The sequence below is a fragment of the Pristiophorus japonicus genome, chromosome 3 (genome assembly GCF_044704955.1).
Source record: "Pristiophorus japonicus isolate sPriJap1 chromosome 3, sPriJap1.hap1, whole genome shotgun sequence".
NCBI classification, from domain to species: domain Eukaryota; kingdom Metazoa; phylum Chordata; class Chondrichthyes; family Pristiophoridae; genus Pristiophorus; species Pristiophorus japonicus.
In genome coordinates this window covers 24648805-24674959 of record NC_091979.1, presented here as the reverse complement: position 1 = coordinate 24674959, position 26155 = coordinate 24648805, and the positions used below count along the sequence as shown (strand labels likewise).

Genomic DNA, 26155 nt, shown 5'->3' with positions numbered 1-26155 from the left:
TCGCTGCCACAGGGAGTGGTTGAGGCGAATAGTATAGATGCATTTAAGGGGATGCTAGACAACCATATTAGGGAGAAGGGAATAGAGGGTTCATCATCATCATCATCATAGGCAGTCCCTCAAAATCGAGGAAGACTTGCTTCCACTCTAAAAGTGAGTTCTCAGGTGGCTGTACAGTCCAATACGGGAATTACAGTCTCTGTCACAGGTAGGGCAGACAGTAGTTGGAGGAAAGGGTGGGTGGGGAGTCTGGTTTGCCGCACGCTCCTTCCGCTGCCTGCGCTTGATTTCTGCATGCTCTCGGCGACGAGACTCGAGGTGCTCAGCGCCCTCCCGGATGCACTTTCTCCACCTAGGGCGGTCTTTGGCCAGGGACTCCCAGGTGTCGGTGGGGATGTTGCACTTTGTCAAGGAGGCTTTGAGGGTGTCCTTGAAACGTTTCCTCTGCCCACCTGGAGCTCGCTTGCCGTGTAGGAGTTCCGAGTAGAGCGCTTGCTTTGGGTTATGCTGATCGATTTAGATGAGGAAAGACGGGAGGAGGCTGGAGTGGAGCGTAAACGCCGGCAGGGACTGGTTGGGCCGAATGGCCTGTTTCTGTGCTGTGTATCTTATGTCGTTGACTTGAAAATTCAAGTAATTTTTTTTTATTAAGAAAAGAACAGCATGATAAGAGCTAAAGGTTCACAAAAAGTCGATGGGGTGGGTGGGGGAAGGGAAGGGAAGGGTTGTCATGCAGTAGCGATTTCGCTCTGCCGGGTTTAACCAATGACTGCGAGCGACGTTTGTTCATCGCCGAGTTCTCCTAAAATAGAATGGATTCTGCAAACAGCACGGAAAATGTCCTTACATTTCTTTTTTTTTTTAAAAAGGTGAAAGGCATTGCTTTTGCTGGTTGACGTGATAGAAGCCAGCTGTTCGCCTGCCAGTAATGCACTTTAGAAGATGTGTTGCAGACAGCTCTGCTAATGCGTGGGAAACGGGGCTCCAGCAGCTCGCCTTCTCCGGGCACAGACCGAAGCAAGGGCCGCTTCGCAGCCACTCGGCAGGTCACCGTGCTCCGCTGGCAAAGTGCTGGCATTCGCACCTCCCTCCCGCCGTCTCGCAAGGCTGGCGGAGACTTGCGTGCAGCGCTCGTGTATTTATGGCCCCTACATTGGCTCCCGGGGTCTCTCGACTCGCCTCACTGGAGCCACTGGTCATGTGCTATCGAGCAGCCAGTAAAAAAAGCCGCACATTTATATGCCGCCTTTCACGACTTCAGGACATCCCAAAGCACTTCACAGCCAAATTAAGTACTTTTGAAGTGGAAACGCGGCAGCCAGTTTGCGCAGAGCAAGGTCCCGCAAACAACCGTGTGATAATTAGCAGATAATCTGTTTTTTTTTTTAGTAATGTTGGTTAAAGGATTAATATTGGCCAGGATATCGGGGGATAACTCCTCCTTGCTTTTCTTCGAAATAGTGCGGTGGGATATTTTTTGTCCAGCTTTGAGCAGGCCAGAGGTTTAACATCTCACCTCCGACAGTGCAGCGCTCCCTCAGCACTGCACGGGAGTGTCAGCCTAAATGATCGTGCACAAGTCCCTGGAATGGGATTTGAACCCATGCCCTTCTGACTGAGAGGTGAGAGTGCAGCCCCTTGAGCCACGGCTGACTGTAAATATATAGTTGCTGGTCAAAAACACCCCGCCAGGGAAGGGCACAGACGGTGGCGGGGGGGGGAGAGAATGAGAGGAAGAGAGGAGTTTTTTTTTTCTTAACATGAAAACAAGTAATTTCCTCGAGTTCTCCATGGTCTCCCACCGTAACTTCACCGGGAAAGCACATTCACCCCCACTTCTCTGGAAACGTTCAACCAAGTTACAGCCGGAGATCAGGAGGATCCCTGGGGAAATTCTACCCCCAAATCTGGAAACCCCTGGCGCTGGATCATTCGTGGTCGGGCGGGCCCGAGAAATGTTTGTGCCTCACTCGGAAAAATTCATCAGCTGGGCCCTGAGTGTGGGGCGGGGTGCTGAGGGAGGGTTGCACACCTCTCTTAGAAACATAGAAAACATAGAAAATAGGTGCAGGAGTAGGCCATTCTGCCCTTCGAGCCTGCACCGCCATTCAATATGATCATGGCTGATCAGGCAACTTCAATACCCCATTCCTGCTTTCTCTCCATACCCCTTGCTTCCTTTAGCCGTAAGGGCCACATCGAATTCCCTTTTGAATATATCCAACGAACTGGCCTCAACAACTTTCTGCGGTAGAGAATTCCTCGGGTTCACAATTCTCTGGGTGAAAAAGTTTCTCCTCATCTCGGTCCTAGATGGCTTACCCCTTATCCTTAGACTGTGACCCCTGGTTCTGGACTTCCCCAACATCGGGAACATTCTTCCTGCATCTAACCTGTCCAATCCCGTCAGAATTTTATATGCTTCTGTGAGATCCCCTCTCATTTTTCTAAATTCCAGTGAATACAGGCCCAGTCGATCCAGTCTTTCTTCATATGTCAGTCCTGCCATCCCAGGAATCAGTCTGGTGAACCTTTGCTGCACTCCCTCAATAGCAAGAATGTCCTTCCTTAGATTAGGAGACCAAAACTGTGCATAATATTCAAGGTGTGGCCTCACCAAGGTCCTGTACAACTGCAGCAAGACCTCCCTGCCCCTGTACTCAAATCCCCTCGCTATGAAGGCCAACATGCCATGTGCTTTCTTCACCGCCTGCTGTACCTGCATGTCAACCTTCAATGACTGATGTACCATGACACCCAGGCCTCGTTGCACCTCCCCTTTTACTAATCTGTCACCATTCAGATAATAATAGGGCGCTCAGCCGGCTGATCATCTGAAAATCTGTTGCTAAAGAGCCTGCCTCAGAGCACCCTAGCAGGGACTTCTGTGGCACAAAAAAAAAATCGCGACTAAAGACCCGACAAACGTTCCCAATAACGTAAACAGCCCACAATAAGCTACATTGCAAAAATAAAACTAAACAAAACAATCAAACTTTTCTCATTCACCAGTGCCCATCACTGACCGCTGTCGGGACCGTTCTGACCGCTTGGTTTTCCAGGCGGTCCCACCACGGGGTCAGCGCACAACAAATTTCAATGCTTAATTGAAACCACCGGCTTTGTACGCCGGCTCGAGGTCCCCGGGCGGTGCTGCTCCATGCCCCCGCAAAACCGCCAACAAATTCGCCGGCGGGCATGCCGGAAGCTGGCCGGCTGCTCGCCCGGAAAGCTTCTCCTCCTCCGGGGCGCCAACCGAGGCGGCAACATGACGGAATCCAGCCCCAGCTGGGAGTTTACATTTTGGGTATTGCATTTGTCTGACAATGAATTTAACCGTTCCCAGCAACATTAACCCTATTCCCCACTCTCCCAAACCACCCCGATTCCTACAATTTAGAGGAGCTGTCAGCAGCTAGAAATTCATTATAGCCAAGGAATGGGCGGTGTTAGGACAAAAGATGGTGAATTAGCGCCAGGTGGAAATGCTCTAGACTGCATGCAAAATTCGTCCTCACAGCTCAATAAGATGATTGGAGTCTTCAATCAAATCTAAAAACCCAAGCTCATTGGCGTTACACTTAAAGGCTGGACCAATAAGGGGTGCAGTCATCATTGCCACAGGCTTCTTTCACTACTTAAAGGGGAAGTTCGTTGATGCTGCAGCACCTCATGGCTGCGCAGCTGCCTCGACCAGGACCAGGACCAGGACCAGGACCAGGACCAGGACCAGGACCAGGACCAGGACCAGGACCAGGACCAGGACCAGGACCAGGACCAGGACCAGGACCAGGACCAGGACCAGGACCAGGACCAGGACCAGGACCAGGACCAGGACCAGGACCAGGACCAGGACCAGGACCAGGACCGCTTATTTACAAATCCTCATGGCAGATCGATGCCCCAGGGCGAGAGCCTGCAGATTTTTCCCATGAAGCAGTGGAGGCGTTGGTTTCAGTGCTGGAGAGAAGCCGGGCAGTCCTGTACCCACCACAGGTCCTCGCCATAGGTCTGCCGCACCATGTGGAGGGAGGTGGCATACCATGTCACGGACCGATTGTTCGGCTGCCTCCTCCACGTCTTCTTCTTACTCCATGTCCTCATCCTCCTCCCTCTGCCTGTGCACATTTTCCCACTGCCTACGCTCCATTCCCCATAGGTCCCGGAGGGCGAGGTGGCATGCCAGTATAGCCCCCAGTAATCTTAAGTGTTGAATCTTTGGAGAATAAATGCAGCTACTTTGTACTTGCCACAAGACCCCTGACACAAAAGCACCTTTGAAGTTACTCAATAAAACTGTTGCAGTGGATAAAACGAACAAAAATCCCTGAAACTGCACTAACCTGACAGTTACTTACTGATGGTCCTTTTAAGTAACGTCCCTGCAGCCAGCTTCCTGGCAGTGTTTACACCAGGCGCTGCACTAAGTGGCCAAAAGCAATTTGGGAAATCAGGCATTCAGTGAGCGTTGCACTCTCACTGATGTCACGATCTTCCAGGTGTCGAGGTCCCCAGCGATAGCTGTTACCGGCAGGACTATGGGAGGGGGGTCACGATTTGACATGTGGCACCGGATTTGCCTCGTCTTGTCGGTACAGGTCTCAATGGCGTTAGCGCCACCTACTGCCGCTAATGGGCAGCGCTGAGGGGACAAATATTCCCCCCGCCCCGCTAGATGTTTTGATATCTTTTATTTTATCTTCATTTTATTTGTGATTGTTTTTTTTAATATTTGGGAACTCAGGTGAAGGGTCTGAGGTCCATAATACCATTGGGCACCACCAAGAAAGAACATAAGAACATAAGAACATAAGAATTAGGAACAGGAGTAGGCCATCTAGCCCCTCGATCCTGCTCCGCCATTCAATAAGATCATGGCTGATCTGGCCGTGAACTCAGATCCACTTACCCGCCCGCTCCCCGTAACCCTTAATTCCCTTATTGGTTAAAAATCTATCTATCTGTGACTTGAATACATTCAATGAGCTTGCCTCAACTGCTTCCTTGGGCAGAGAATTCCACAGATTCACAACCCTCTGGGAGAAGAAATTCCTTTTCAACTCGGTTTTAAATTGGCTCCCCCATATTTTGAGGCTGTGCCCCCTAGTTCTAGTCTCCCCGACCAGTGGAAATAACCTCTCCGCCTCTATCTTGTCTATACCTTTCATTATTTTAAATGTTTCTATAAGATCACCCCTCATCCTTCTGAACTCCAACGAGTAAAGACCCAGTCTACTCAATCTATCATCATAAGGTAACCCCCTCATCTCCGGAATCAGCCTAGTGAATCGTCTCTGTACCCCCTCCAAAGTCAGTATATCCTTCCTTAAGTAAGGTGACCAAAACTGCACGCAGTACTCCAGGTGCGGCCTCACCAATACAGTTGCAGCAGGACCTCCCTGCATAGGGTATTGGTAAGGCACCTATTGGTATTGGTAAAGAAAGGACTTGCATTTATATTGCACCTTTCAAGACCTCCGGACGTCACAGAGTACTTTACAGCCAATGAAGTATGTGATCACTGGTTGTAATGTAGGGGAGACCAAAGATGAAGAGAAGATGCGATAGATCAAGAAGTAGAAAGACAGAAGAACTTGCATTTATATAGCGCCTTTCACAACCTCAGGACGTCACGACGTGCTTTATAGCCAATGAAGTACTTTTGAAGTGTGGTCGCTGTTATAGTATAGGAAAAACGGCAGCCAATTTGCGTACAGCAAGATCCCACAAACGGCAATGTGATAATGGCCAGATAACCTGTTTTTGCCGATGTTGCTTGAGAAATAAATATTGGCCAATTCACCGGGGAGAACCCCCTACCCCTGCTCTTCTTTGAAATAGTGCTGCAGGATCATTTACGTCCACCTGAGAGAATTAGATGACTCTGACCTCGATTGTTAGATATGGGAAGACGGGAACATTTGAGGGAGGTGGGACGTTTCTGTGTGTATGCAGAAACAACCTTTTCATTAAAGCTCCGTCGTAAATTGATTCAATGTGACAATCTGCACATTCATCTTGGCAGTCAAGCAGCACGACGCAGCCAGTCTCCTTCACGCCTGGCTTTGTCACAAGGAACAATCCAGAAGACAACAGGCTGCAAGGAGTTGACTTACATAAGAACATAAGAAATAGGAGCAGGAGTAGGCCTTACGGCCCCTCGAGCCTGCTCCGTCATTCAATAAGATCATGGCTGATCCGATCATGGACTCGGGTCCACTTCCCCACCCGCTCCCCATAACCCCTTATCCCATTATCATTTAAGAAACTGTCTATTTCTGTCTTAAAGTTATTCAATGTCCCAGCTTCCACAGATCTCTGAGGCAGCAAATTCCACAGATTTACAACCTCAGAGAAGAAATTTCTCCTCATCTCAGTTTTAAATGGGCGGCCCCTTATTCTAAGATCATGCCCTCTAGTTCTAGTCTCCCCCATCAGTGGAAACATCCTCTCTGCATCCACCTTGTCAAGCCCCCTCATAATCTTATACTTTTTGATAAGATCATCTCTCGTCTTCTGAATTCCAATGAGTAGAGGCCCAACCTACTCAACCTTTCCTCATAGGTCAAAACCCTCATCCCCGGAATCAACCGAGTGAACATTCTCTGAACTGCCTCCGAAACAAGTATATCCTTTCGTAAATATAGAAACCAAAACTGCACGCAGTATTCCAGGTGTGGCCTCACCAATACCTTATATAGCTGTAACAAGACTTCACTGCTTTTATGCTCCATCTCCTTTGCAGTAAAGGCCAAGATACCATTGCCCTTCCTGATCACTTGCTGTATCTGCATACTATCCTTTTGTGTTTCATGCAGAAGTACCCCCAGGTCCCGCTGTACTGCGGCACTTTGCAATCTTTCTCCATTTAAATAATAACTTGCTCTTTGATTTTTTTCTGCCAAAGTGCATGACCTCACACTTTCCAACATTATACTCCATCTGCCAAATTTTTGCCCACTCACTTAGCCTGTCTATATGACCTTTTGCAGATTTTTTGTGTCCTCCTCACACATTGCTTTTCCTCCCATCTTTGTATTGTCAGCAAACTTGGCTACGTTACACTCAGTCCCTTCTTCCAAGTCGTTAATATAGATTGTAAATAGTTGGGATCCCAGCACTGATCCCTGCGGCACCCCACTAGTCACAGGTTGCCAACCAGAGAATGAACCATTTATCCTGACTCTGTTTTCTGTTAGTTAGCCAATCCTCTATCCATGCTAATATATTACCCCCAGCCCCGCGACCTTTTATCTTGTGCAGTAACCTTTTATATCACACCTTGCCAAATACCTTCTGGAAGTCCAAATACACCACATCCACTGGTTCCCCTTTATCCACCCTGTTCGTTACATCCTCAAAGAATTCCAGCAAATTGTTAAGCTGCAGTTATTTTTAGCAGGTTGGAAACAGGTACAAGGCCCTTGTATAAACGCTGGAGCAGATGGGACTGTTACAGCTTGTAACGGGTCAGAGATGGACTCTGCTGATCTTTTCCGATTGCAAAGGTGGATTGCAATTTCCCACTGACACCCAAAACTTGAAGCACCATTTCTCAGTGCTTCTACAGGCATCCAGTGCCTTCAGCTACCTAGGCCCCAAGCTCTGGAATTCCCTCCCTAATCCTCTCCACCTCTCTCTACCTCTCACTCCTCCTTGCTGTGTGTGGGAGCTTGCTGTGTGCAAATTGGCTGCCACGTTTCCTACATTACAACAGAGACTACACTCCAAAAGTACTTCATTGGCTGTAAAGTGCTTTGAGGCATCCGATGGTCATGAAAGATGCTATATAAGTGCAAGTCTCTCTTCTTTTCTTTAACATGTTCCTTGAAACCTATCTCTTTGACCAAGCTTTTGTTATCTGTCCTATGTGGATCGATGTCAAATTTTGTTTGATAATCGCTCCTGTGACGACCCTTGGGATGTTAAAGTCGCTATATAAATACAAGTTGTTGTTGTTACAACCGGCCAGCTTAGCGATGTTAGTGTGGCACTCGAGGCACTAAGTTGGAAGGCCGTGGGTTCAAGTCCCACTCTAGGGACCTGAACGTGTAACCTAGGCTGGCACTCCAACGCAGTGCTGATGGAGTGCTGCACTGCCGGACGAGATGCTAAACCGAGGTCCCCGTATGGCCCTCTCGGTCGGCCGTGGAAGGTTCCACAGCCACTGTTGTACAGAAGAGCAGAGGAGTTCTCCCTGATGTCCCAACCAATCATCATCATCATAGGCAGTCCCTCGGGATCAAGGAAGACTTGCTTCCATTCTTAGCATGAGTTCTTAGGTGGCTGTACAGTCCAATACGAGAACCACAGTCTCTGTCACAGGTCGGACAGATAGTCGTTGAGGGAGAGGGTGGGCAGGGAGCCTGGTTTGCCGCACGCTCCTTCCACTGCCTGTGCTTGATTTCTGCATGCTCTCGGCGACGATATTGGAGCTCAGCACCCTCCCGAATGCATTTCCTCCGCTTAGGGTGGTATTTGGCCAAGGACTCCCAGGTGTCAGTGGGGATGTCGCACTTTATCAAGGGAGGCTTTGAGGGTGTCCTTGTAACGTTTCCTCTGCCCGCCTTTGGCTCGTTTGCCGTGGACGAGTTCCGAGTAGAGCGCTTGCTTTGGGAGTCTCGTGTCTGGCATGCGAACTATGTGGCCTGCCCAGTGGATCTGATCAAGTGTGGTCAGTGCTTCAATGCTGGGGATGTTGGCCTAGACAAGGACGCTAATGTTTGTGCATCTTCCTCCCAGGTATCTATCCCTCGACCAACATCACTGAAAAAACAGATTATCTGGACATTGTTATCCCATTGTTGTCGGTGGGATCTTGCTGCGTACAAATTAGCGGCCGCGTTTCCTGCACTACAAACAGTGGCTGCACGTCAGAAGTATTTAACCAGCATTTTGGGATGCCAAAAGGTCATGAAAGGCACCATATAAATGCAAGACTTTTCTTTCTTTTTAAGATCAGAGTGAACTTTTTTCGATTTTCAACTCTATGCTGGGTAGCTTGACTTGCACTAATTGCATAGTTGTGCTTTCTCCCCCTAATGATACTCGCTGTAAAGCACAGGGAACGAGATGTTCTTTTTGGAATTTGTTCAGATAGTTAGATTAGAACTTTTTTCCAGTGCTATGATAGAATGTTGACAGCACCTTCTAGAAGCTTCCATCCGTGCTTCATTGGTTAAGATCCACTCCATGACCACATTAACACAAGTAAAAATGATTCCGGTCGGAATATAGGAAATTTTGCGTTCCCTATTGCGTAAACAAAGTCCTTATGGAGTGTAAAAGTAGGGAAGTCCTGCTTCAAATATACAGGACGTTGGTAAGACCACACCTGGAGTACTGCGTACAGTTTTGGTCTCCGTATTTAAGGAGGGGTATACTTGCATTGGAGGCAATTCAGAGAAGGTTCACGAGGTTGATTCCTGAGATGAAGGGGTTGTCTTATGAAGAAAGGTTGAGCAGGTTGAGTCTATACGCATTGGAGTTTAGAAGAATGAGAGGTGATCTTATTGAAACGTATAAGATTCTGAGGGGGACTCAACAAGGTAGATGCAGAGAGGATGTTTTCCCTCGTCGGGGAATCTAGAACTAGGGGGTCATAGTTTCAGAATAAGCCATCGCCCATTTAAAACGGAAATGAAGAGGAATTTCTTCTCTCAGAGGGTCGTGAATCTTTGGAATTCTCTACCCCAGAGAGTTGTGGAGGCTGGGTCATTGAATATATTTAAGGTGGAGTTCGACAGATTTTTGAACGATAAGGGAGTAAAGGGTTATGGGGAGCGGACAGGGAAGTGTTGAGGCCAGGATCAGATAGGCCATGGTCTTATTGAATGGCGGAGCAGACACGAGGGGCCAAACGGCCAACTCCTGCTACTTCTTCCTGCTTCTTATGTTTTTGTCAAATTGGATATGAACGATCCTTGCGCTCTGTTTGAATTGTAGGGTAACTTCACGGATTTCACTCTTACTTTACGATTATGCCCCCTTGTTCTGGATTCCCTTACCAGAAGAAAAGAAGAAGGAAAGAATTCCCATTTCTATAGCCCTTTCCACAACATCAGGATGCCCTAAAGCACTTTACAGCCAAAAAGGTATAATCACTGGTGTCATTTCATGGGATTACAGAGGATATACAGCACATGAACACGCCATTCGGCCCAACCAGTCCATGACGGCGTTTATGCTCCACTCCAGCTCCTCCCGTCTTTCCTCATCTAAAAATCTATCAGCATAACTCTCTATTCCCTTCTCCCTCATGTGCTTGTCCATCGATACTATTCGCCTCAACCACTCCCTGTGGCAGCGAGTTCCACATTCTCACCACTCTCTGGGTAAAGAAGTTTCTTCTGAATTTCCTATTGGATTTCTTGGTGACTATCTTATATTGATGGCCTCTTCCCCACAAAAGGAAACACTCTCCCTGTATCTACTCTATCAAAATCTTTCACAATTTTAAAGTCTCCCTCAGCCGCCTTTTTTTGAAGGGAAAAGAGACCCAGCCTGTTCATCCTTTCCATATATGTATACCCTCCCATTTCTGGTATCACCCTTGTAAATCTTCTCTGCACCCTCTCCAGTGACTCTATCTCCTTTTTATAACATGCCGACCAGAATTGTATACATTATTCCAAGTGTGGTCTGAATAGTTTAGAATAACTTCCTTACTTTTCAATGTTATTCCTTCAGTAATAAACCTTTGTGCTTGGTTTGCTTTTATTTTTACAGCCTGGATCGCTACTTTTAGTGATTTATGTATTTGTACTCTGAGATCTCTTTGCTCTTCTATCCCATTTAGATTCTGATTTTCCAAGTAACAAGTGACCTCCATATTTTTCTAACCAAAACCTCTCATTTATGTGTGTTGAATTTCATTTGCCAATTATATGCCCATTCTGCAAGTTTATTAATGTCCTCCTGTAATTTGTTGCATTCCTCCTCGGTGTCGACTATTTCCCCCAATTTGGTGTCATCTACAAGTTTAGAAATTGTATTTTTGATTCTGAAAGAAAGACTTGCATTTATATAGCGCTTTTCATGACCACCGTACGTCCCAAAGCGCTTTACAGCCAATGAAGTACTTTTTGAAGTATAGTCGCTGTTGTAATGTGGGAAATGCGATGGCCAATTTGCCCACAAATCGTTGATATAAATTGTGAACAGCAGTGGTCCCAGCCCTGATCTTCGTGGAACATCACTGCCCACCTTCTGCCACTGTGAATAGCGGTCCTTTACCCCTACTCTCTGCTTTCTGTCTTGAAGCCAGCTAGCTATCCAATTCTGCTACTTGTCCCCTGACTCCGCATTCTCTGACCTTATTTATTAGGCGGCAGGCAGGGTATAAGTATCAGAGCGGTCCCAGGACATAGAAACATAGAAAATAGGTGCATGAGTAGGCCATTCGGCCCTTCGAGCCTGCACCACCATTCAATATGATCATGGCTGATCATGCAACTTCAGTACCCCATTCCTGCTTTCTCTCCATACCCCTTGATCCCTTTAGCCATAAGGGTCACATCTAACTACCTTTTGAATATATCTAACGAACTGGCCTCAACAACTTTCTGTGGTAGAGAATTCCACAGGTTCACAATTCTCTGAGTGAAGAAGTTTCTCCTCATCTCGGTCCTAAATGGCTTACCCCTTATCCTTAGACTGTGACCCCTGGTTCTAGACTTCCCCAACATTCTTCCTGCATCTAACCGATCCAATCCCGTCAGAATTTTATATGTTTCTATGAGATCCCCTCTCATTCTTCTAAATTCCAGTGAATATAAGCCTAGTCAATCCAATCTTTCTTCATATGTCAGTCCTGCCATCCCAGGAATCAATCTGGTGAACCTTCGTTGCACTCCCTCAATAGCAAGAATGTCCTTGCTCAGATTAGGAGACCAACACTGTACACAATATTCAAGGTGTGGCCTCACCAAAGCCCTGTACAATTGTATTAAGACCTCCCTGTTCCTATAAACAAATCTTCTCACTATGAAGGCCAACATACCATTTGCTTTCTTCACCGCCTGCTGTATCTGCACGCCAACTTTCAATGACTAATGTACCATGACACCCAAGTCTCGTTGCACCTCCCCTTTTCCTAATCTGTCACCATTCAGATAATATTCTGCCTTCGTGTTTTTGCCACCAAAGTGGATAACCTCACATTTATTTACATTATACTGCATCTGCCATTCATTTGCCCACTCACCTAACCTGTCCAAGTCACCCTGCAGCCTCTTAGCATCCTCCTCACAGCTCACACTGCCACCCAGCTTAGTGTCATCTGCAAACTTGGACCCAGCTCGGTGCTCCCCGACCTGCGTGAAGACACCATTAGCGGCAGGCGGGTTATCAGTATCAGAGCCAGCCACTGCAGAGAGCATCGCGAGCTGGTCTAAGAGTGCGACGGCTTCGAGGAGGGCGACTGGACTGATGTCATCAGAGTCCAGGCAGCCCATTGGATCAGAACGAGACCAGCGGCCGGGGTCGGGACCCTGGTGGAGGAGGGGCAGCGAGGCCTGGAGATCGAGCCCGGCGGGAAGCGGCGTTCGAGTCCAACGGGATCAGTCTATTATGGGGTACCTTAACCGAAGGCCTGTAGAAATTTTAGATAAATTACATCTGCTACAATACCCTTGTCTACCCTCTCTGTTACCTCTTCAAAAATTTCAGTGAGGTTGGTCAAGCAAGACTTTCCCTTTGGAAATCCATGCTGACTATTTATTATTGTTGTTGAGGCCAGTTCATTAGATATATTCAAAAGGGAGTTAGATGTGGCCCTTACAGCTAAAGGGATCAAGGGGTATGGAGAGAAAGCAGGAAAGGGGTACTGAAGTTGCATGATCAGCCATGATCATATTGAATGGTGGTGCAGGCTCGAAGGGCTGAATGGCCTACTCCTGCACCTATTTTCTATGTTTCTATGTTTCTATTATATTTTTGGTTTCCAGATGTACGTCCATTTTTTCCTTCAGTAGGGATTCCATTATTTTTGTACTGTAATGTAGGAAATTAGGTGGTCAATTTGTGGACGGCAAGCTCCCATAATAGTATGAGAACTGACCCGATAATCTGGTTTATAACAACAACAACTTGTATTTTTATAGCACCTTTGACACAGTAAAACGCCCCAAGGCGCTTCACAGGAGCGTTACCAAACAAAGTTTGACACCGAGCCACAGAAGGAGATATTAGCACAGATGGCCAAAGGCTTGGTCATAGAGGTAGTTTTAAGGAACGTCTTAAAGGAGCTGAGTCTTAAAGGTGTTGATTGAGAGATAAATTTTGGCCATTGCACTGGGGAAACCTCCCCTGCTCTTCTTCAAATAGTGGAATCAGTTGCGTCCGCCTGAGAGAGCAGGTGGGGCCTCGGTTTCATGTCTCAACTGAAAGACGGCACCTCTGACAGTGAAGCACTACCTCAGCACTGCACTGGAGTGTCAGCCTAGCTTTTGTGCTCAAGTCTCTGGAGTGGGGCTTGAACCCGCAACCTTCAGAGGTCCTGCCCACTGAGCCATGGCTGACACATGCAGAGTAAATAATTTGCTTGTATCTACCCTATCGAGTCCTTTTACCGTTTTGTACACCCCGATCGGATCTCCCTTCCTTGTGCATCTGTGCAATTTTTTTTGTTTTCTTTTCTCAGATGTTTGATATAATTATTGCAGTTCAATGGCGACACATGAAGGGGAAGGGGAGTGAAGTGGTTTTTGGGAGATAGTGAATCGGCTTTAGTGGAAACCATGATCGGATCAGCCATGATTGTATTGAATGGCGGAGCGGGCTCGAGGGGCCGAATGGCCTACTCCTGCACCTATTTCTTATGTTCTTATGTTCATTCACTGCTACCCATTTCCTTCTCATGCTCCCAAGACCAATTTGACTCCCATTACATCCATAGCAGTGCCCCTGGCCCTTTCCCAGTGACGGATGGGAATTCCATGAGTGTGGAACCACCCCCTCCACTGATATGATCACCTAAAGGAACCACTGAGCTTTCTGTTGAAAAGTTTCTGAAGCACTGTTGAGACAGACCCTGATCCCGAGGGCTGAGGTTAGCATCCTGTAACTGTGCTGTCAATGGCGGTATTTATAGTATTCCTTTGTGTGGGGCACCACGCACATCAATATTATTGACTGGGCGGTAAGGTGAGACTCCAGCGGGGAGCTTGTTGACTACGAGGAGGAGCACTGCAGTGAGGAAGATCGAGAAGAGCGTTGGTGCGATGACACAGCCCTGCTTGACCCCGGTCCGGATGGGGATCGGGTCTGTGGTGGATCCGTTGGTCAGGATCATGGACCAGTATCGAAGCACTGACCGCACTCGACCAGCTCCGTTGGGCGGGCCACATTGTCCGCACGCCCGACACGAGAATCCCAAAGCAAGCGCTGTACTCGGAACTCCTACACGGCAAGCGAGCCCCAGGTGGGCAGAGGAAACATTTCAAGGGCACCCTCAAAGTCTCCCTGATAGAGTGCAACATCCCCACCGACACCTGGGAGTCCCTGGCCAAAGACCGCCCTAACTGGAGGAAGAGCGTCCGGGAGGGTGCTGAGCACCTCGAGTCTCGTCGCCGAGAGCATGCAGAAAGCAATCATAGGCAGCGGAAGGAGCGTGCGGCAAACCAGTCCCACCCTTTCAACCGCTGTCTGTCCCACCTGTGATGTATGTAGCAAACAAATCACTGACTCCACACGGTCTGGTGTTGATCTAACTGCTGTGACCTTAGTCCTTTATTGAACAGCTCCAGAGTGCCCTACAGGTGTGGTGGGCAGCCTTTATACTGCCTCGTGCAGGTAATTTCAGGTCTCCCACCACAGCGCCCTCTGTGGTGCACCATTGTACTTATCATACATTTAATGTACCACAGCAATACACAACATCACTGCCCCCCCATTTCAAAAAGCCATTGCTAGAATCCCCTGAATTTAAACACAGTGACCATTTAGCATTGAAATATTAACTCTTGTCAAAATTCGCAATTCATGTCCATTGTTTTAAACACAGTGACCACCCAGCATTAAAATATTATTTCTTGTCATAAATCCATCATCCTACATTCACATGGCACACTTAGGCTCGCTCTAGCCTTACAAAAGTCCAAAAGTCTTTATGTGGGGACCGCAGTGGTGTGAGGCCCTTTTAAGACACCCGGGAGCATTTCCCTTTTAAGACGCCACCTTGTGGCTCCCACAAGGCTTCCGTTGGGCGCCGCCATCTTGTGATCAGCTGGCCGAGAAAGAAGAAGAAGAAACATGGAAGGAGGGAAAGGGAAACACAGGAGGTGGGGAGAGGGAATTTTGGGGAAAGGTTTCAGGCATTTTATCACGATCCTCTTCTTCTGGCGCTGATGCTGGACTTACTCGATGCTGGCGCGCTCAAACCCGGCGCGGCGTTTCGTTACAGCTCCCGCCGTGGCCGCCTCTCCCGCTGCCTCCGTGGCCGCCAGCATCGCGGCCGCTGCCGCCCCCCGACTGTTCCGCTGCGTGGGTCCTCCCCAGCCATCGATGGGCCTCCCGCTTCTCGCCCTCAGCGCCCCGCCGGCCCGTACCCCAGCAATGGGCCCGCACCTGTAGCCTTGGGTGGAGGCTGAGGCTGCAGGATTGCTTGGGGCCAGGAGTTCTGGGCTGCTGCTCTAGCTCCAGCTCGGTTGCCGCTGCCCTTTGGAAACCCGGGGGGCAGCAGTCTGTGGGGTGGGGGGGGGGGGGGGTGGGCTGAAGAAGTCTTCCCAGCTCCCACGGACCTTTCCCATCCATCTTCTGCCGAGGAGTGTCGGCTCATCACCTGCAATGACCCACAGAGGTAAACCGTGCGTCTCGCCCCCGTGAGATACCTGCACCATCGCTCTGCCGAGAACAGGTATCAGTTCCTTGGTGTAGGTACGCAGCTTCGCCGTGACCGGGACCAGCTTGGGTCGTGCAGCCGGGTTAATCCACAGTTTATCAAAAGTTCTCTGACTCATCAACGACGGACCCGATCCCGTATCCACTGCCATACTCACAGGGACTCTGTCAATTTTTACTTCCATTATCACTGGGGGCGAATCGTCGGTGCACGTATACAGTCCAAGCACCTCATCTTCTTCTGCCTGCTCCTCGCTGAACAGTGGATCATCCCCCATCTCCTCAGCCACACGGTGAGTCCGATTTCTTTTACACATACGCTGAAGGTGGCCTTTAACGTGGCAGGTATTGCACGTGTACTCCGCAAACCTGCACCGGTGAGCCCCATGGCTTCCTCCACAACACCAGCATGGTGCTGCTTGATTGGCCCCCCTCGGCAGACTCTGAGTTCCAGGATCCCGAGGTCCGTGCTCTCTGCCCCGGGCAAAGCCACGTTCTGCAGTTTTGTCCGTGGTGGGCGCTATCCTGTGGACAGTGCCTGCCGGGTTCGAGACTGTGTGGATCATTTGCTTGGTGCTGCAAGTCGAGGTCATATATGCCCGGCTGATGGTGATGGCCTTTGTCAGAGTGACTGTGGGTTCCATGGCCAGCAGCTTGTGAAGGAGGCCCTCGTGGCCAATCCCCATAACGAAAACATCCCGCAACGCCTCGTCAAGGTGTGCGCCAAAATCACACGGCGCCGCGAGTCTCCTGAGGTTTGCAGCATATTTGGTGACACCCTGGCCCTCAGGTCTGCAGTGATGGTAAAATTTGTATCTGGCCGTGAGGATGTTCTCCTTCGGTTTCAGCTGGTCACGAATGAGTTCAGTCAGCTCCTCGTATGACTTGTCCCTGGCGCTCCCAGGTGCCAGCAAATCCCTGACGAGACCGTAAACCTCATCTCCACAACTGGAGAGCAATATCGCCTTACGCTTCTCTCTCAGTGCGTTCGTGTCCTCCGTCAGATCGTTTGCTGTGAAGTAGTACTCGAGCCTTTCCGTAAAGGCCTCCCAATCATTGCCCACGGTAAAATCCTTTAGCGAGCCCAGAGTAGCCATGGTTACGTGGAGTTCGTCCGCTTCCTCGTCGCCAATGTGGTGTATGTAGCTCACAAATCACTGACTCCACACGGTCTGGTGTAAGTCTAACTGCTGTGACCTTAGTCCTTTATTGTTCAGCTCCAGAGTGCCCCACAGGTGTGGTGGTCAGCCTTATATAGCCTTTGTTACAGGTACTACCAGGGTTTCCCACCGCAGCGCCCTCTGTGGTGTGGCATAGTACTTACAATACATTTAATGTACCAGAGCAATACACAACACCACCTGTGGTAGAGACTGTAATTCCCGTATTGGACTGTACAGTCACCTGAGAACTCACTTTTAGAGTGGAAGCAAGTCTTCCTCGATTTCGAGGGACTGTCTGTGATGATATGAGACAGAGCAGCCACAAAACGCATTTCCAACGGGAATACTCCCAGCTCTCTTTCCTTTCTTCCCATAGTTTTCCCGAGAGTGTTGACTCTTGCTTGAGGGGGACAGTCCCACATTCGCTGGCTACCCTCCCTTCCCAGCACCTCACCCCAGTGTCCATACTCCAGTGTTGAGGATATGACGATGGCACAGGTAACGAGGTCCTTTACCCCTCCCCGGTATCAGAAGTTGCTTAAGTCATGCTCTGAACGCCACCTCGTGCTGTAACTGGGACACGTTCTCAGCACAGATGACCTTAACATCCAATACAAAAGCAAAATACCGCGGATGCTGGAATCTGAAATAAAAACAGAGAATGCTGGAAATCTCAGCGGGTCAGGCAGCATCTGTGGAGCGAGAAACTGTTACGTATGTAATAAAGGTACAAACTGAGTACTGTTTAACTGAATCTAAGTACACCTTTGGCTCTGCTTTATTACGGCCCAAAGTGCCTGACTCACAAAATGGCTGGCCTTTTATACCAGAGCAGCACCATGTGCGTGCTGCTCAGTGGCTCCAACAATGACACCATCTGGTGGCTACAAACAGCATGTACATACATGACAGAAACAAACAGAGTTAACGTTTCGGGTCAACGACCCTTCGTCAGAGCTGAAACGTTAACTCTGTTTTTCTCTCCACAGGTGCTGTCTGACCCGCTGAGATTTTCAGCATTTTCTGTTTTTATTATGACCGAAACATCCTGAAGTTTCACTTCCTTGATTGGAAGGTCGCATGGAGCAAAACGAGCTTGATTGCTAAGCAATTAGCAGGATGTTAATCTTATTAGCCAGTGGTTCAGTGGATAACACACTCACCTCTGAGTCAGAAGGTTGTGGGTTCAAGTCTCCCTTCAGAGACTGGAGCAGAAAAATCCAGGCTGACGCTCCCAGTGCAGTGCTGAGGGAGTGCTGCACTGTCAGAGGTGCCGTCTTTCGGATGAGACGTTAAACCAAAGCCCCGTCTTCTCTCTCAAGTGGACGGAAAAGATCCCATGGAACTATTTCGAAGAAGAGCAGGGGAGTTATCCCCGATGTCCTGACCAATATTTATCCCTCAATCAACATCACTAAAAAACAGATTATCCGGTCATTGTCACATTGCTGTTTGTGGGAGCTTGCTGTGCGCAATATGCTGCCGCGTTTCCCACATTACAACAGTGACTGCACTCCAAAAAGTGCCTGTAAAGCACTGAGACGTCCGGTGGTCGTGAAAGGCGCTATGTAAGTGCAAGTCTTTTTTTGATCACAATACTGATACAGACGAAGAAGGCCATTTGGTCCATCCTTACTTGTCCATCCAGAAGGACCCGATATAATCCCTCCCCACCATCCCAGCAGCCAACTGTTCCTGAGATAGTTCCAGGATTGCTGCCTCCACTCCCATACCTTGCACTTGTCCAGAATGTGCCTTTCACTGCTTTAGTCCGCTCAGAGAAAGCTTCCTGGTGTTTGGTTCCTTCCAGAGGCCTGTCTAAAGTGATTGCGGGTATCATGGATGCGAGCCATACCCAAGGGAGTCACGGCACTCACTCAACATGAAGCCCGGAGTGTGTTTCCACGATCAACATGAAGCCCTCTGGCTTTGGCATGGCAGCAACCTTCGACCTCTTGTCATAAAGCAATTAATGTGATTATGTTCAATAAGGACATTATTGGAGAAACAAACTCTGGTGAAAGGTTCCTCACAGTAAAACCCAATTAATCAGACAGCTGTGCTCATGGGATGGAACTGAAATATTTAAGGTTACTGCATTAACACAGCAATGTTCGCTAAATTATTAAGTCACGTGAATTACCTTCTGCTGTTTTGCTCCAGTATGTTCCACAGTTGCACAGCCATGGCCTTAAGGAAGCATTACTGTATGGTAAAGAACAGAAATGATTAGCTTTATCATTATGTCGCTCCCTCTCCCCAACTTCTGGCTGAGGCTGAACCAGACTGTGGCAACCTTGGTGTCATATTTGACCCTGAAATGAGCTTTCGACCACTTATTGGCGGCATAACTAAGAACGCCTATTTCCACCTCCGTAACATCGCCCGTCTCCGCCCCTGCCTCAGCTCATCCACTGCTGAAACCCTCATCCATGCCTTTGTTACCTCTAGACTTGACTATTCCAGCGCACTCCTGGCTGGCCTCAGGGGAGGGCAGCAGCAGCCAAGTTCATGGCACCGTGGCTGGCTCTGCTGCACAGGAGGGCAGGAAAAAGAGTGGGAGAGCGATAGTGATAGGGGATTCAATTATAAGGGGAATAGATAGGCGTTTCTGCGGCCGCAAGACTCCAGGATGGTATGTTGCCTCCCTGGTGCAAGGGTCAAGGATGTCTCGGAGCGGGTGCAGGACATTCTGAAAAGGGAGGGTGAACAGCCAGTTGTCGTGGTGCACATTGGTACCAACGATATAGGTAAAAAAAGGGATGAGGTCCTACGAGACGAATTTAAGGAGCTAGGAGCTAAATTAAAATATAGGACCTCAAAAGTAGTAATCTCGGGATTGCTACCAGTGCCACGTGCTTGTCAGAGTAGGAATCGCAGGATAGCTCAGATGAATACGTGGCTTGAGCAGTGGTGCAGCAGGGAGGGATTCAAATTCCTGGGGCATTGGAACCGGTTCTGGGGGAGGTGGGACCAGTACAAACCGGACGGTCTGCATCTGGGCAGGACCGGAACCAATGTCCTCGGGGGAGTGTTTGCTAGTGCTGTTGGGGAGGAGTTAAACTAATATGGCAGGGGGATGGGAACCAATGCAGGGAGACAGAGGGAAACAAAATGGAGACAGAAGCAAAAGACAGAAAGAAGATGAGTAAAAGTGGAGGGCAGAGAAACCCAAGGCAAAAAACAAAGGGCCACTGCACAGCAAAATTCTAAAGGGTCAAAGTGTAATAAAAAGGCAAGCATGAAAGCTCGGTACTTCAATGCAAGGAATATTCGGAACCCAGGAGAGGGCTCTGAGCTAGTTAGAATGGGTGAGAGCTCACATGAACAGGACCCCAAGAAAGAATGCAAAAGGCAGGAGGCAACAGAGCAGAGTAGCACTGGGGTAAGTGTAAACCACAAGGTGATAGGAAGGGACAATATGTATGAATATAAAGCGGCTGCAGGAGGGGTCAAAACTAAAAATCATGGTTTAAAAACTAGTATTAAAACACTCTACCTAAACGCACGCAGCATTCGAAATAAAGTAAATGAGTTGACGGCACAAATCATTACAAATGGGTATGATTTGGTGGCCATTACAGAAACGTGGTTGCCGGGTGGCCAAGACTGGGAATTAAACATACAGAGGTACCTGACAATTCGGAAACATAGACAAGAAGGGAAAGGAGGTGGGATAGCTCTGTTAATAAAGGATGATATCAGGGCAGTTGTGAGAGACGATATTGGCTCTAATGAACAAAATGTTGAATCATTGTGGGTGGAGATTAGAGATAGTAAGGGGAAAAAGTCACTAGTGGGCGTAGTTTATAGGCCCCCAAATAATAACTTCACGGTGGGGCGGGCAATAATCAAGGGAATAATGGAGGCATGTGAAAAAGGAACGGCAGTAATCATGAGGGATTTTAACCTACATATCGATTGGTCAAATCAAATCGCACGGGGTAGCCTGGGGGAGGAATTCATAGAATGCATACGGGATTGTTTCTTAGAACAGTATGTTACAGAACCTACAAGGGAGCAAGCTATCTTAGATCTGGTCCTGTGTAATGAGACAGGAAAAATAAACGATCTCCTAGTAAAAGATCCTCTCGGAATGAGTGATCACAGTATGGTTGAATTTGTAATACAGATTGAGGGTGAGGAAGTAGTGTCTCAAACGAGCGTACTATGCTTAAACAAAGGGGACTACAGTAGGATGAGGGCAGAGTTGGCTAAAGTAGACTGGAAACACAGACTAAATGGTGGCACAATTGAGGAACAGTGGAGGACTTTTAAGGAGCTCTTTCATAGTGCTCAACAAAAATATATTCCAGTGAAAAAGAAGGGTGGTAAGAGAAGGGGTAACCAGCCGTGGATAACCAAGGAAATAAAGGAGAGTATCAAATTAAAAACCAATGCGTATAAGGTGGCCAAGGTTAGTGAGAAACTAGAAGATTGGGAAAATTTTAAACGACAGCAAAGAATGACTAAGAAAGCAATAAAGAAAGGAAAGATAGATTACGAAAGTAAACTTGCACAAAACATAAAAACAGATAGTAAAAGCTTTTACCGATATATAAAACGGAAAAGAGTGACTAAAGTAAATGTTGGTCCCTTAGAAAATGAGAAGGGGGATTTAATAATGGGAAATGTGGAAATGGCTGAGACCTTAAACAATTATTTTGCTTCGGTCTTCAGAGTGGAAGACACAAAAACCATGCCAAAAATTGCTGGTCACGGGAATGTGGGAAGGGAGGACCTTGAGATAATCACTATCACTATCAGATGCATTTGTTATAATCTACCAAAATTCTCTGGACTCTGGGGAGGTACCAGCGGATTGGAAAGCAGCTAATATAACGCCTCTGTTTAAAAAAGGGGGCAGACAAAAGGCAGGTAACTATAGGCCGGTTAGTTTAACATCTGTAGTGGGGAAAATGCTTGAAGCTACCATTAAGGAAGAAATAGCGGGACATCTAGATAGGAATAGTGCAATCAAGCAGACGCAGCATGGATTCATGAAGGGGAAATCATGTTTAACTAATTTACTGGAATTCTTTGAGGATATAACGAGCATGGTGGAGAGAGGTGTACCGATGGATGTGGTGTATTTAGATTTCCAAAAGGCATTCGATAAGGTGCCACACAAAAGGTTACTGCAGAAGATAAAGGTACGCAGAGTCAGAGGAAATGTATTAGCATGGATAGAGAATTGGCTGGCAAACAGAAAGCAGAGAGTTGGGATAAATGGGTCCTTTTCGGGTTGGAAATCGGTGGTTAGTGGTGTGCCACAGGGATCGGTGCTGGGATCACAACTGTTTACAATATACATAGATGACCTGGAAGAGGGGACAGAGTGTAGTGTAACAAAATTTGCAGATGACACTAAGATTAGTGAGAAAGCGGGTTGTGTAGAGGACACAGAGAGGCTGCAAAGAGATTTGGATAGGTTAAGCGAATGGGCGAAGGTTTGGCAGATGGAATACAATGTCGGAAAGTGTGAGGTCATCCACCTTGGGGAAAAAAACAGTAAAGGGGAATATTATTTGAATGGGGAGAAATTACAACATGCTGCGGTGCAGAGGGACCTGGGGGTCCTTGTGCATGAATCCCAAAAAGTTAGTTTGCAGGTGCAGCAGGTAATCAGGAAGGCGAATGGAATGTTGGCCTTCATTGCAAGAGGGATGGAGTACAAAAGCAGGGAGGTTCTGCTGCAACTGTACAAGGTATTGGTGAGGCCACACCTGGAGTACTGCGTGCAGTTTTGGTCACCTTACTTAAGGAAGGATATACTAGCTTTGGAGGGGATACAGAGACGATTCACTCGGCTGATTCCGGAGATGAGGGGGTTACCTTATAGAATCATAGAATCATAGAATAGTACAGCGCAGAAGGAGGCCATTTGGCCCATCAAGTCTTTGCCGCCTCTTTCGAAGAACAATCCAGTTAATCTCACGCCGTCGCTCTTTCTCCACATCCCCACAATGTTTTCTGCTACGAGTATTTATCCAATTCCCTGTTGAAGGCTGTTATTGAATTTGTATCCACCACCCTCTCAGGTCACTCGTTGCGTAAAAAGTTTTGCCTCATGTCGCCTCTGATTCTTTTGCCAATCCCCTTAAATCTGTGCCCTCTGGTTATTGACCCTTCAGCCATTGGATAAAGTCTCTCTTTATTTACTCTATCTAAACCCTTCATGATTTTAAACATCTCTGTCATAATTTCTCTTGGCCTTCACTGCTCTAAGGAGAACAACCCCAGCTGCTCTAGTATATCTTTGTAACTGTAATCCCTCATCCCTGGAACCATTCTAGTAAATCTCTTAGAAACATAGAAACAGAGAAATCTACTAGTATTCACTGGAGTTCAGAAGGATGAGAGGGGATCTCATAGAAATATATAAAATTCTGACGGGACTGGACAGGTTAGATGCAGGAAGAATGTTCCCGATGTTGGGGAAGTCCAGAACCAGGGAACATAGTCTAAGGTTAAGGGGTAAGCCATTTAGGACTGAGATGAGGAGAAACATCTTCACTTAGAGAGTTGTTAACCTGTGGAATTCCCTACAGCAGAGAGTTGTTGATGCCAGTTCATTGGATATGTTCAAGAGGGAGTTAGATATGGCCCTTACGGCTAAAGGGATCAAGGGGTATGGAGAGGAAGCAGGAAAGGGGTACTGAGGTGAATGATCAGCCATGATCTTATTGAATGGTGGTGCAGGCTCGAAGGGTCGTATGGCCTACTCCTGCACCTATTTTCTATGTTTCTATGTACAGCGCAGAAGGAGGCCATTTTGGCCCATTGTGTCCGCGCCGGCCAACAAAGAGCCACACGGCCCTCGGTCAGCAGCTCTGAAGGTTACAAATAAACCTATGAACAATGAACAATGGCGGAAAGGTAAAGAGCATCCAGCCCAACCATTAAAATTCAGTCCTGTGCCTCTATTTATTAAGCCCAGGATCCCAGATGCTTTATTAGCTGCTTTGTTAACCTGTCTTGCCACCTTCAAAGATTTGTGCACAAGCACACCCAGGTCTCTCTGTATGATGATAGATTGAGCAGACTGGGTCTTTACTCGTTGGAGTTCAGAAGGATGAGGGGTGATCTTATAGAAACATTTAAAATCATGAAAGGGATAGACAAGATAGAGGCAGAGAGGTTGTTTCCACTGGTAGGGGAGACTAGAACTCGGGGGCACAGCCTCAAAATACGGGGGAGCCAATTGAAAACTGAGTTGAGAAGGAATTTCTTCTCCCAGAGGGTTGTGAATCTGTTGAATTCTCTGCCCAAGGAAGCAGTTGAAGGTATTCAAGTCACAGATAGATAGATTTTTAACCAATAAGGGAATTAAGGGTTACGGGGAGACGGCGGGTAAGTGGAGCTGAGTCCACTGCCAGATCAGCCATGATCTTGTTGAATGGCGGAGCAGGCTCGAGGGGCTAGATGGCCTACTCCTGTTCCTAATTCTTATGTTCTTATGGAAATCAATGGTTAGTGGTGTGCCACAGTGATCGGTGCTGGGACCACAACTGTTTACAATATACCTAGATGACCTGGAAGAGGGGACAGAGTGTAGTGTAACAAAATTTGCAGAAGACACAAAGGTTTGTCGGAAAGCGGGTTGTGTTGAGGATACAGAGAGGCTGCAAAGAGATTTAGATAGGTTAAGCGAATGGGCTAAGGTTTGGCAGATGGAATACAATGTCGGAAAATGTGAGGTCATCCACCTTGGAAAAAAAACAGTAAAAGGGAATATTATTTGAATGGGGAGAAATTACAACATGCTGCGGTGCAGAGGGACCTGGGGGTCCTTGTGCATGAATCCCAAAAAGTTAGTTGGCAGGTGCAGCAGGTAATCAGGAAGACGAATGGAATGTTGGCCTTCATTGCGAGAGGGATGGAGTACAAAAGCAGGGAGGTCCTGCTGCAACTGTACAGGGTATTGGTGAGGCCGCACCTGCAGTACTGCATGCAGTTTTAGTCACCTTACTTAAGGAAGGATATACTAGCTTTGGAGGGGGTACAGAGACGATTCACTCGGCTGATTCCGGAGATGAGGGGGTTACCTGATGATGATAGATTGAGTAGACTGGGTCTTTACTCGTTGCAGTTCAGAAGGATGAGGGGTGATCTTATAGAAACATTTAAAATAATGCAAGGGATCGACAAGATAGAGGCAGAGAGGTTGTTTCCACTGGTCGGGGAGACTAGAACTAGGGGGCACAGCCTCAAAATACGGGGGAGCCAATTTAAAACCGAGTTGAGAAGGAATTTCTTCTCCCAGAGGGTTGTGAATCTGTGGAATTCTCTGCCCAAGGAAGCAGTTGAGGCTGGCTCATTGAATGTATTCAAATCACAGATGGATAGATTTTTAACCAATAAGGGAATTAAGGGTTATGGGGAGCAGGCGGGTAAGTGGAGCTGAGTCCACGGCCAGATCAGCCATGATCTTGTTGAATGGCGGAGCAGGCTCGAGGGGCTAGATGGCCTACTCCTGTTCCTAATTCTTATGTTTATGTTCTTATTCTACCCTACATAAACTAAAGGTGATCCAAAATTCAGCCGCACATTTCCTAACTCGCACCAAGTCCTGCTCACCCATCACCCCTGTGCCCGCTGACATACATTGGTTAAGCAACCCCTTGATTTCAAAATTCTCATCCTTATTTTCAAATCCCTCCATGGCCTCGACCCTCCCTATCTCTGTAATCTCCTCCAGCCTCACAAACCACACTCCCCCCCCCACCCCGAGATGTCTGCGCTCCTCTAATTCTGCCCTCTTGAGCATCCCTGATTATAATCGCTCAACCATTGGTGGCCGTGCCTTCTGTTGTCTAGGCCCCCAAGCTCTGGAGCTCCCTCCCTAAACCTCTCCGCCTCTCTACCTCTCTTTCCTCCTTCAAGGCGGTCCTCAAAACATATCTCTTTGGTCACCTGCGCTAATTTCTACTTATGTGGCTCTTTGTCAATTTTTTTTTACCTCATAAGACTCCTGTGAAGCACCTTGGGACGTTTCAAAGCGTGAAAGGCGCTATATAAATACAAGTTGTTGCTGTTGTGTCAGCTTGGCTCAATGGGCAGCACACGTCTCCCTCTGCCTCAGAAGATTTAAGCCCCGCCCCCAGCCTTGAGCAACCAATATCGGCTGACCCCCCCCCAATGCAGTAGAA

The 26155-nt window shown here is 47.8% G+C and overlaps 1 protein-coding gene and 1 long non-coding RNA gene across 3 annotated transcripts in view; one reads left to right on the top strand and one right to left on the bottom strand.

The window, feature by feature from the left end:
* adcy5 (adenylate cyclase 5) overlaps nucleotides 1-26155 on the top strand; it is a 531201-nt gene that overhangs the window by 298119 nt on the left and 206927 nt on the right. The gene's annotated exons all lie outside the window — the stretch shown is intronic.
* LOC139259689 (uncharacterized) overlaps nucleotides 1-26155 on the bottom strand; it is a 180907-nt gene that overhangs the window by 34651 nt on the left and 120101 nt on the right. For both annotated transcript variants that reach the window (XR_011592633.1, XR_011592632.1), the window contains exon 2: nucleotides 19147-19208. This is a non-coding gene — a long non-coding RNA (uncharacterized lncRNA). The remainder of the gene's footprint in view (nucleotides 1-19146; nucleotides 19209-26155) is intronic.